Genomic DNA, 12,015 nt, shown 5'->3' with positions numbered 1-12,015 from the left:
CCTTCGGGGTCCAGCCTTCGAACCCCTAATCAGTAGTGAGCGCGGAGCCCGAGTGGCCTGAGGCGACTGTCGAACCCTTCCGAGGGGCCAGCCTTCGAACCTCTGACTAGTAGTGGGCGCGGAGCCCGAGTGCTCTGAGGCGGCTGTCGTACCCTTCCGAGGGGCCAGCTTTCGAACCTCTGATCAGTAGTGGGCGCGGAGCCCGAGTGCTCTGGGGTGGCTGTCGAACCCTTCCAAGGGGCCAGCCTTCGAACCCCTGATTAGTAGGAGGGCTCAGGGCCCGCTTCCTTCGCGGGGAAGGATCCCTTTCGGAGTATCCCCTTTCCCGGTCCCTATAGCAAGAGAGAGAAAGGGGAAGAGGAAAAGGATACGAAATTGAACGACGTGGCGCACCTTTTTTGACGCGGTCATCATGGCGGAGGTGAAGCGTCGCCCGCTTCGCCTGCCAAAGGTGTCGCCTGCCCTGCCGCGGAGTTAATGCGATGGGACGGGTGGTTCGCAGGGCAGCCGTTGTGTGAGCCGTTTGAGGAACGGAACACGGGCGTGTCGTTTTCACGCCATGGGAGAGGGCTCCCCTGCTACCCTAGGAGGGGACGTGAGCCTGCAGACGATTTGACTACTGCTTCCGCCCGCCTGCCGCCGTCATTACTGCCGGCCCACTTTTAGCCCTATCGATCGTCGTGCCTTTTCCCACGGCTGACTGACCTGTGACCGATGTGCTTGGTTGGCACTTTTGGGCCATGCGCAGGGTTGCCTCGAGTCGCGGCACCGGTTCCGCAGTCGAGAAGGCGTGGTACTGGCGCGAGTGGCGGTGTAGTTTTTCGCACGTAGTAACCGGCGCGCCGGTTACATGACGTGTGGGCCTGGGCCTCCACGTTGGATGTGTCGAAGTCGAAGGGGTGCATCCTCGTGGTGCGGTTGCATGCCGCCTGTATGGCGGTCCGCCCCTTTACCCGCTGGTTTAGGCAAAGATGGAGGAGCGCTTGTAACCGCGGGGCGGTTACACGCTCCGCGCGTGGCGGTTTGGCTTCTTCTATCCTGGGCCAGCTCGTGTGATGCGTGGGACCCAGCCCCCGTATCGTAGGGGGAGGACCTTGGAGCGTGTTGGTGAAGACTTAGTCCGCGACGCCTGAGGACGCAAGTGGGGAGAGTCGCCTTTAAAAAGGGGGCGACCCCCTTGGGTGGCAGCCATGCCTTTGCACTCCCCTCATGCATTGCGCCCTTCCACCTTCCGAGCCCCCGGATGGGGAGCGCCCGTGTTGCTTTCGTCTTGCTGTTGTTGGAGGAGCGCAACTTCGTAGAAGTTGGTACCTTTCAGCCATCGCTCGGCTTCAAGGATTTTCATCAGGCAGCCTGGCTGCATCCCCTCACCAATGGTCACCCAAGATGGTGACCACCAGTTTGATGGTGGGGAGAAGCAAGCCGGGTTGCGGCCTTTGCCCTGCCCTCAGCTTCAAGGATCTTCATCATCCTTGCTGGGGCGGGGGGCGAGCTGAGCCAGAGCTCTACCTCCCGCACGGGCCGGCGGGCCACATCCTCCTTCAGCAATCAGGGGAGAGGGCGCTCACCGGCCTAGCGGAGGGGGCGGACTTTGACAACGCGGGGCCGATCGGCCGCAAGCGTCGTCAGCTCCAGCATGCCTGGTTCGCTGGCTCAGCTGGCTCTGGCACAGCTTCTGGTGCCACCTCCCACCGCTGGGCGGAGCGTGGCTATCTGCCCGCCGTACGGGCGGCTGTTGCGCCACGTGCACCGGGGGACCGCCCAAGAAGCCGCGCGGTGCTAGGGCGGCGTTCGTGTTCTTGGGCTGTCCCGCCCTCGCTCTGGCACGACGCCTCCGCGCGGAGGTCGGTGCTCACCCGTCCGGGAGGACTCGAGTGGGGATCTGCCGGTGGGCAGGTGGCTACGGCCGTCGGTGCTGAGGTGGTGGCAGCCGGAGAAGGCTTCCCTGCCGACCAGACCGTCAGCGCCACCCGCGGACCGACCTCTGGCTCTTTAGCTTTGATAGCTTGTCCTCGCCCCTCGAGTGGGGACGCGAGCGAGGGCCTTGTCGCAGCAGCATCTGCCCTGAGGTCATCGCTGCTGCTGTTTGGCTACCCGGAGCGGAGGTCGTTGTCGCTGCTGTAGTGGTCGGCGGCGGGCCACCCGGAGCTTGTCGTCCTGCAGGCTCTCCGATGTGGAGGTTGTTCATACCCGCGGGAGTGGAACCGGAGTTCCGTTTGTAATGGCACCTTGAGTGCCGGTGTCTGTTCATTATGGCCGTCGGGGCCTGAACATCTAGGTATTTTGGGTGCAATACCGTGTTTCTTCCTCATTTCGAGCACCAGGATTCGCCTGTCGGCTAGCTAGACCGCTTAACCAAGTGTGAGTTGCCCTGTGCGGAAGGTGACGAGTGAGGTATCAGTATCCCGGAGGCGTAGGAGTCTCTTGACTCGGTCGGCCTTGCCACCCAAGGCCCCTCTTGTTTAGTTAAAGAAACCCTCGGCCGCTCTGCGGTGAGCTGAAGCCGAAGGCAGCGGCGTCAGCGTGGACAGAGGCGGAGCTGGCTTGAGAAGAAACTTTGTCGGCCCAGGAGCAGGGGACTCCCCAGGCCGAGGAGGCGTAGCAGCGGCGGCTGGGACCTGGCCAGGTCGTCCACTGGCAGGACCAACCCTGGAGTCGGGTTGCCGAGGCCATGAGCCGAGCTAATGTCCTTGGGGGACAGCTGGCTGAGGCTACAGAGCGGCCGATCAAGCCGTCTGCTCGGGCCGGGTTCCCGGAGGAGACCCTGGCGGCGATGGCCCAGGCGAGGTGCTGACATCTTCCTTCAAGGTGGAGATCCTCCGACCGTGTTGCTGTCCGAGGCCGGGTCGGATTCCGCCGAAGGTGGACTCGATGCTGAGGGTGCTGCTGCTCCCCCTACTGATGTCTGAACCTACAGGAATAGTTTATCTGTAGTGTGCGTATGTTTTTTGTGGCCGCCGAGGCCCAAACGTATCATTGTTGTGTTATAGAGCTGCGTTTCTTTTCCCTTGTTTTGAGTATCAGGACTTGTTCGTCGGTAGCAGAATCGTTTATCCGAGCGAGAGTTACTTTTCACGGAAGGTGATGAGTGAGGTATCCGTATCCCGGAGGCGTAGGAGTCCCTCGGCTCGATCGGCCTTGCCGCTTACGTGTACTCTTAATCATTCGCAGGATTCTATTATCGATATAGTCGAGAAGGCACGAAAAATCATTCTGCCAGGAAGGTTTTTGAGCGTTAAGACTTGTTCGGCAGCATAATCGCTTATCCGAGCGAGAGTTACTTATCGCAGAAGGTGATGAGTGAGGTATCTGTATCCCGGAGGCGTAGGAATCCCTCCGCTCGGTCAGCCTTGCCGCTTACGTGTACTCCGTCGTTTTCAAGATCCCACTATCGAAGTAGTCAAAAAGCGCGAAAGATGTTCCGGCAGGAAGACTTTTTCCGGGGAAAATTTTGACGCAGAGGGGGTTCCCCCCTTCTAGCCCCCGAGGGAGGGTCGGGCTTTGCCGAGGCAAGTGTTGGAACTTGCTATCAGCCGCAAGAAGGCCAACAGGGGTGAACAGTGTAGACAGTAGGGTTACGCGTGAGATGGCAAATAGCTCTGTTAACCAGGCCTCTCACGGGCACTGTGCGGGGGTATTTATAGGTACCTGAACGCCCAGCGCCTTGTGTTAAGGACGCATGTGCCCTCAGCTTCCTAGGTTATCCCCAGAATATTCCCATAAAGCAGGGTTACAGACTGTAATTACAGGGATGCCTTTACAAATTAGGCCCGTAACACGCGGCGGCCACGCAGGGCCCGTTACAATGGGCCGGATCGCACGTGGGCCTCTGAGCTGGACGAGGCCGCACTGTGGGATGCCTTCATCCCCGGCCTTCGTCTGGTGCCGATCAAGCGAAGGGTGTCCCTGCCTGCTTTGTCTCTGTCAGAGCAGCGGCTAGGCAGCGGAGACTTCGAGCGAAGGGTGGGGTCTCTGCCTTCGCTCCAACATTTGCCCTCCGAGGGACCAGTTCGACAAAGTCACCTGGTGCCAAAGACGTCGCTAGGTGGTGGAGACGCTGCCCTCGCTCGAAGTGGTTCCGCGGGGGTTTTTGATGTGACCGTTGATTGACGGCGTACTGTTGGATTGCGGGTTTCCCGAAGCGCCGCGCCTTGTTGGATTACGGGTTTCCCGAAGAGCCGCGCCCTGCCTATAAAAGGGGGCGGGGGCCGGCGCTTTTTGAACTTTACTTTCCGCGCTCCGCGAAAACCCTAGCCGCCCGCCGTCTTGCTGCTCGTCTGCCCGCCGTGCTCTTGTTCGCCGGAGATCTGGCGCGAGTGAAGCAGACTGCCCGCTGCCGCCGACGATACGTAGCGATGCCGTCTTCCTCTTCTTCCGCTGCCGCTTCACCGCCGGCCGGTTCCTCGCCGCCGGCTGCCGCCTCGTCGGAGGAGACGCTGAGTAGTTTGATGGCGGAGGAGTTGCGCGCCGGCGATTCAGTTGATTTCGGCGTGTCGTGAATGTCGTCGGCCCGCGTGGAGGATATGCAGCGGTTGGGTTACTTCGGTGGCGGAGTTGCTCGTGCCCCGGGGACGGAGAAAGTCCCCGAGCCGGAGGGCGAGTTGGTTGTTTTCGAGGCGTTTTTCGCCGCCGGTCTCCGCTTGCCTGCACACCGGTTTGTTGGCGAAGTCGGGCGGAATATTGCTGCTGTTGTGTCGGCAGTGATGGACAAGGATCGCCAGGGGGCTGCACAAAAACGCCAAGCGGCTGTCAGGCTTGTTGATGCCAGGCCAAAGAGGCAGCGGGGGTCGGCGAAGGCTGCGGCCCCCGGCGGAGGCAAGCCGCCGCTGGCGGCGAAGTCAGGCGTCCCTGCATCTAGCAAGGCGCCAGAGACAGCGGCAGGCGCCGGAGGCTCCAAACCGGTGAAGGCTGTGCCGCCGCCCAGCAGGGTGGCGGAGGCCGCGAAGGCGGCCCGAGCGTTGCCGTCGACAGACAAGAGTGTCGCCGACTTCGCCACCGACATTTGTGTGGAGGACTATCTTGGTGGTAAGTCGCTGGTTCCCCCTCTTTTTTTTTAATGTGTTATTATTTTTTCGTTGATACGTTGCAGGGTCGGACGAAGGCCAACTTGTTATAGTTGCGCCTGCCGCGGCGACAGCGGTTGCTGCCGCAACGCCGAAGGCGAAGGGCGGAGCACTTAGCGCCGGAGGCGAGGTGGCGGCCCTCGCGGCTGTGAAGGATGAGGCGGGCGCTGCGTCCCGCCGGCTGAAGGAGGTGGTGGAGTCGCTGAGTCAGGTCCGCTGAGCGAAGGGTTTTTTTTTGTTTTTTTCGCGGGGTCGTGGTCTTATGCGTGTTGTGCAGGTGGCTGACTTTGCCAACCGCACGGCGTCGGGGGCCCTCACGGCAGTTGTGTCTGCCGAAGTCGAGAGACTTCGGACACAACATGCTGACGCCGTCCGAGAGAAATCGGCCGCCGACAGCAAGTGCCGCAAGCTGGCGGACAAGGTGGCCGCGCTGGAGGGGGAGAAGGCTGACCTCCGGCGCCAATTGGCGGGGGAGAGGAGGGAGACCAACGAGGCCCTCGCCAAGGCGCAAGCTTCGCAGGCGGAGGCCAAGCTGGCCCGAGCGGAGGGAAATGTTGCCAGGGAGCGCACTGAGCAGCTGCAGGAGCGGCTCATCGCCCTGGAGAGCCGCGTGGAGCAGGCCGAGGCCGCGATGCGAGCGGAGGCCGAACGGACGCGCACACAGCTTGTGAGCACATATCGTGAGCTGGGTGCGCGGACCAGTGACTTCGAAGTGCCGGACCGAGAGTCCAGGCTTCGCTGTCTGGAATGGGTGCAGGAAGAACTGCAGGAACTTCCCGCTGTCCTGGGGGGGTTTATGTCGTACACCTCCCTGGTCACCTGCGAGGGGGCGATGAACGCGCTCTCCCGCGAAGGGTGCCGGCACTTCGAGGTCTTCGACCAGGCGGATGAAGACTTTGATCGAGATGTCTATAAGGTTGAAGACCTCGTGGTGAAGGATTCTGCCGGGGCCCTCTACGACCGGATGTGGGGTCCGCACAGTCGCGAGGTGGTCAGGGAGCGGGCGGAGACGGCGATGGCTCAGGTAACATTTTCGTTTGTTTGGCGTTTGTTGGATGTGCGGTGCGCGTGTGCTTGCTGAATTTTGCGTGTTTTGGCTTAGGCGTTGCGTGGCGAGCGGGTGGACGACCTCGGGGCGTTGAACAGCGTGCTGCCTGACCCGGAGCCGACCCCTGCGGAGGCCGTGTCCGGGGTCGCCCTGGAGCCAACCCCGGAGGCCGCGGAGGACGCACCGGATGCCCCCACATCCGCAGCGGCCGGCGAAGACCTGCCCCCGAAGGTGGCCGAAGGCGCACTTGATGCCCCCGCGGCTGCTGCGCCGAGTGCTGAAGATCCCGCGGCGGTGGCGGCGGAAACAACAGCGGAAACAGCGGCGGAGCCAATGGCGGAGGCTTCCGCAGCGCCAGGGCCTTCGCAGGTGGCGTAGTGGGTGTAATAGGGTTGGGGAATTTTGGATATGTTGCTGAACTTTGGTTGCTACGCAGGTTCAAGATTTTGGGCCTGCGCACGCAACTGCTACTACTGAATTTTTGGCGGCTTCGACCGCGGGAGGTGGTAACGAATATGGTGGATCTGCACCTGAGTTTTTTGATTTTACTGACTCTGGGAGCTCGGTTGAGTGGACTGAGGAGTCGTCGGAGGAGGACTTGGACTATTTTGCGGCCTTGGACGTGGCTGCGGCGGAGGCCTCGCCACATGTCGCGGACGTGCAAGATGTGCCAGGTCCTAGCACCGGGCACCGACGGCGAAGGGCGGTTGCAAAGCGTAGAGTTAGCACGGAGGAGAGGGCTCGGCTTCGTGTGAGTAGGGCTGGTCGGCAGGAACTGTTGTCTTTGCCCGCCGCCGCGAGTACAGGGGAAGGGGAACTGCGAAGTCTTTTTGCGGGTGAGGAGCTTAGGATAATGTTATTTAATTATAGGGAGATGGGAGTTATTCCTAAGGTTGAGCCGATGTAGAGTGTGGCGCCCTCGCTTGTATATGTGTAAAGGCTTGTACGATGAAGTCATGTGCCCTCGCTTGCCTGTGCCTGCGAAGGCGTTGTGTACTTTGTCTGGTATGTTTTGTTATGCTGTGCTGGTGTGATTATAGTCGGTCTTAGCGCGGACGGTTTGATGCTGTCGTTTCTGCTGTTGTTGTACTAGTTCGGCTGCGCCCTTAGGCAGCTTCTGCGTGGATAGTCTTCGCGGTAGACTTTGGTTTTTTCGCACTTGTTGTGCTAGTCTGGCTGCACCCTTAGGCGACTTCTGCGCGGATAGTCTTCGCGATAGACTTCGGGTTTTTCGCACTTGTTGTGCTAGTCCGGCTGCACCCTTAGGCGACTTCTGCGCGGATAGTCTTCGCGATAGACTTCGGGTTTTTTTTCGCACTTGTGCTAGTCCGGCTGCACCCTTAGGCGACTTCTGCGCGGATAGTCTTCGCGATAGACTTCGGGTTTTTTCGCACTTGTTGTGCTAGTCCGGCTGCACCCTTAGGCGACTTCTGCGCGGATAGTCTTTGCGATAGACTTCGGGTTTTTTTTTCGCACTTGTTGTGCTAGTCCGGCTGCACCCTTAGGCGACTTCTGCGCAGATAGTCTTCGCGATAGACTTCGGGTTTTTTCGCACTTGTTGTGCTAGTCCGGCTGCACCCTTGGGCGACTTCTGCGCGGATGGTTTTCGCGATAGACTTCGGGTTTTTTCGCACTTGTTGTGCTAGTCCGGCAGCACCCTTGGGCGACTTCTGCGCGGATAGTCTTCGCGATAGACTTCGGGTTTTTCGCACTTGTTGTGCTAGTCCGGCTGCACCCTTGGGCGACTTCTGCGCGGATAGTCTTCGCGATAGACTTCAGGTTTTTCGCACTTGTTGTGCTAGTCCGGCTGCACCCTTAGGCGACTTCTGCGCGGATTTGTCGCACGCGAGGGTGGCTAGCGCTTAGCCTCGCGGTGACCTCGAATTGGTCGAATGTCGAAGACCTTCGTCGCGGTCTTTTTTCGACGCATGTTTTTGCGGGGGATTTTTCACACATATATTACATGGCTCCGCCTCGTTAAAAACCTCACCCCCCGGGAGGAAAAGAGTGCGGGTCGGTACAAGATTGTTTTTGGCGAATTACAGGGGCAGAATCAGCCCCGATGAGTCAAACAAAAAATTTGCGGAGGTTGTCGATGTTCCAGGAGTGCTCCAGGTCCTCGCCGTTTGGCGTTGTGAGCCTGTAGGCGCTGGGGGAACTTTTGTCTTGACTATAAAGGGGCCCTCCCACTTGGGCTCCAGCTTGCCCCTGGACTCTGTCCGAGCTGTTCGGACGAGTACGAGGTCCCCTTCGCTGAACTCCCTCGGGATGACTGCGTGGTCGCGCCATGCTTTGGTCTGGGCTTGGTATTTGTTTAGGGCCTGTAAGGCGAAGACCCGGTCTCCGTCAATGAGATCTTTTGAAGTTGGCTCGTCCACGTCGGGGACGGCTGACGGAACTGTACGCGGGGACCCATGCTTTATTTCTTGCGGGGTCATGGCCTCCGATCCGTATAGAAGGCGGAAAGGAGTGAACCCAGTCGCCCTGCACTCAGTTGTGTTTAGCGCCCAGACTGCCTCTGGTAACAAATCGGTCCATCTGCCTTTTTTTCATCGAGGAGCATCTTCTTGACAGCCGTGAAGATTTTCCCATTGGCGCGCTCCACGACCCCGTTGGACTGCGGGTGATAGACTGAAGCGAAGGCAAGCTTGGTGCCGATGGAGAAACAAAAGTCCTTGAAATCTTGGCTGTCAAACTGCTTGCCGTTGTCAACTGTTAGCTCGGACGGTACTCCGAAGCGGCAAACAATGTTTTGCCAGAAGAATTTTTCGGCAGTCTTTGATGTAATTGTAGAAACAGCCCTCGCTTCGATCCATTTGGTGAAGTATTCGACGGCTACGAAGGCGAACTTGAGGTTCCCCTGAGCGGTGGGCAGGGGCCCGACAATGTCCAGGCCCCAGCGTTGGAGAGGCCATGTATGGGCAATCAGCTTTGTATACTGCGAGGGGCTGCCTGACCGAGGAGAAAACTTCTGGCAGGCTTCGCAGGACCTTGTGACCCGATTTGCGGCGCAGATCATTGCGGGCCAGTAAAACCCCTGGCGGATCACCTTGGCAGCTAGGGCCCTTGGCCCTGCGTGCGAGCCGCACGTGCCACTGTGGACTTCACGTAGGATCTGCATGCCTTCGGTTTCGGTGACACACTTAAGCATTGGCTGACTGACCCCTTTTTTGTAGAGTTGGCCCTCAATCAGTGCGAAGTACCGGCTTCGATGTCTGAGGCGCTTGGCTTCACTGATGTCGGTTGGATGATAGTACCCCTGTAGGAACAGGGTTATTGGTGCCCGCCAGTCTTCGGTCATGATTAGGTTGACTATGCGGTGGCCCTCGCTATCATTAGTTATTTGGAGCCCTTCGGGGCTCCGGACGGCTGGCGTGCCGATGGTGTGAAAGAACACGTCGGAGGGCAAGGGTTCGCCCCTGGCGGCAGCCTTGGCCAATGCATCGGCCTCCTCGTTCCTGGCCCTATCCACATGCTGCAAGGTGAATCCCTTGAACTGTCTCTCGAGACTTCGGATGGCCGCGAGGTATTGCATGAGCGCGGGGTCTTTTGCTGCATAGTCTTTCTCGACCTGGCCGGCAACTATCTTGGAGTCTGTTTTGATGATACATGTGGTGACTCCGAGGGCCCTTAGCTTGCGGAGGCCGAGGATAACCGCTTCATACTCTGCTATATTGTTTGTGCATCTGTCGGATTCCAGAGCGAAGCTGAGGCGTGCTGCATATCTGTGTTTGACTCCGGCTGGTGAGGTGACGACTGCAGCGACGCCTGCCCCCGCATGGCACCATGCGCCGTCGCAATGGATAGTCCAAACCTTCTCTATGGACGGGTCTGGCTGTGCTATTGGCCCAGTCCAGTCGACGACGAAGTCTGCCAGGACTTGTGACTTGATGGCTGTCCTGGGCTCGAAGCTGATGTGGTAGCCGGAAAGTTCGGCTGCCCACTTGGCGATCCTCACCGATGCCTCCGGGTTTCTGAATAGTTCGCCGAGCCCCCTGTCTGAGGTGACTCGGACCTTGAATGCTTCAAAGTAATGGCGCAGTTTGCGCGAAGCCATAACGACTGCGTAGGCGATCTTTTCCAGCTCTGTCATGTTGCGTTTGGACGGTGTCAGTACCTCAGAGACATAGTAAACAGGGCACTGTATGACCGCGCCCTCAACTGTCTGCTCCTGCACTGGTGCCGCGCTGACCGCGTGCGGCGAAGCCGCGACATAGAGCAATAGGGGGAGCGAGGAGTCGGGGCTCGTGAGGATGGCCAGCTCCGACAGGTACTGTTTTAGTGAGGCGAAGGCCGCTGCTTGCTCTGGTCCCCAGGCGAAGTCTTTTGCACCGCGAAGTGTTTTGAGGAAGGGGAGACTTCGCTCGGCGGACCTGGAGATGAATCTGTTGAGAGCAGCCAATCTGCCTGTCAGACGCTGGACGTCCCTGACGGACTGCGGAGGCAACATGTCTACGATGGCCTGGATCTTAGTTGGGTTGGCCTCGATGCCGCGATGTGATACCAGGTAGCCCAATATCTTGCCCTGGCGAACACCGAAGACGCACTTTTCCGGGTTTAGGCGGAGTCGTGCATCTCGCATGTTCGCGAATGTCTCGGCGAGGTCGGCGAGGTGGTCCTCCTTATTCTTGCTGGCGACGACGAAGTCGTCCACATATGTAAATATATTTCTGCCAACCTGCCCTTCGAGTACTGTTTTGGTGAGTCTAGAGAAGGTGGACCCGACATTCTTGAGTCCCTCCGGCATTCTGATGAAGCAATAAGTGCCGAAGGGTGTTATAAAGCTGGTGCTAGCCTTGTCTTCCTCCTTCATGTATATCTGGTGATAGCCGGAGAAGCAGTCGAGGAGTGACATGACCTCGCATCCAGCCGCGCTATCGACTATTTTGTCGATCCGTGGCAACGGGAAATTGTCCTTTTGGCAGGCCTTATTGAGACTGGTGAAGTCTATGCACATTCGCCATTTCCCGCTTTTTTTCTACACCATTACAACATTGGAGAGCCACGTGGGGTAAGCCACTGGCTCGATGAATTTGGCCTCTAGGAGGCGGTGCACCTCCGCCTTGGCGGCCTCTGTCTTTTCGTCGGACATTTTGCGAAGCCTTTGCTTTTTTGGTCGCACCGAAGGGTCAATTCCCAAGCTGTGCTCAATTATGGATCGGCTGACTCCGACCAGGTCGAGGGCGGACCAGGCGAAGACATCTTTATTCTTGGCCAGGCAGCAGAGAAGCTTCTCTTCTTCATGTGAGGTAAGGTCTTCGCTGATAGTGACTGTCTGCTTGGGCGTGGCCTGATCGAGGGGGACAGTCTTGGTCCCATCTTGGCTCTGCAACTGTGCCTTGTCGTGCTGCTTATCGGTTGGGCTGGCAGGCGCAGGGACCTCGCGCTGGGTCGTGAGACAGTGCACGTTCCTCTGACCAGGCACGAAGTCCCGCTCTATGTTGCGCGCCGTCTGCTGGTTGCCGTAGATCGTAATAGCGCCTAGCGGACCTGGTATCTTCATACATAGGTACAGTCCGTGGATGGCAGCTTCGAACTTATTGATGGAGCCCCGGCCCATGATGGCGTTGTATGGATATACCATGTCGACAATATCGAAGGTTACTTGCTCACTTCGGGCATTGGGTGCTGCACCGAAGGAGAGGGGCAACTCTATTTTGCCAACGGGAAAGGTGCCCTTGCCGCCGAAGCCATACAACGGGTTGTCCGAAGGCTTGAGCAGGCTGTGGCTTATACCCATGCGGTCGAAGGCGTGGAGGAAGATGATGTCCGCCTGACTGCCGTTGTCGACTAGGACTTTGTGTAAGTCCCAGCCTGCCACGCTGCAATTGATGACCATAGCGTCGATGTGGGGGGCGCTGCGCAGGTCGACGTCTCGTGCGTCGAAGGTTAGCGGTATGTGGG

The sequence above is a fragment of the Zea mays genome, chromosome 1 (genome assembly GCF_902167145.1).
Source record: "Zea mays cultivar B73 chromosome 1, Zm-B73-REFERENCE-NAM-5.0, whole genome shotgun sequence".
Lineage (NCBI taxonomy): Eukaryota > Viridiplantae > Streptophyta > Magnoliopsida > Poales > Poaceae > Zea > Zea mays.
This window is presented reverse-complemented; position numbering follows the sequence as displayed.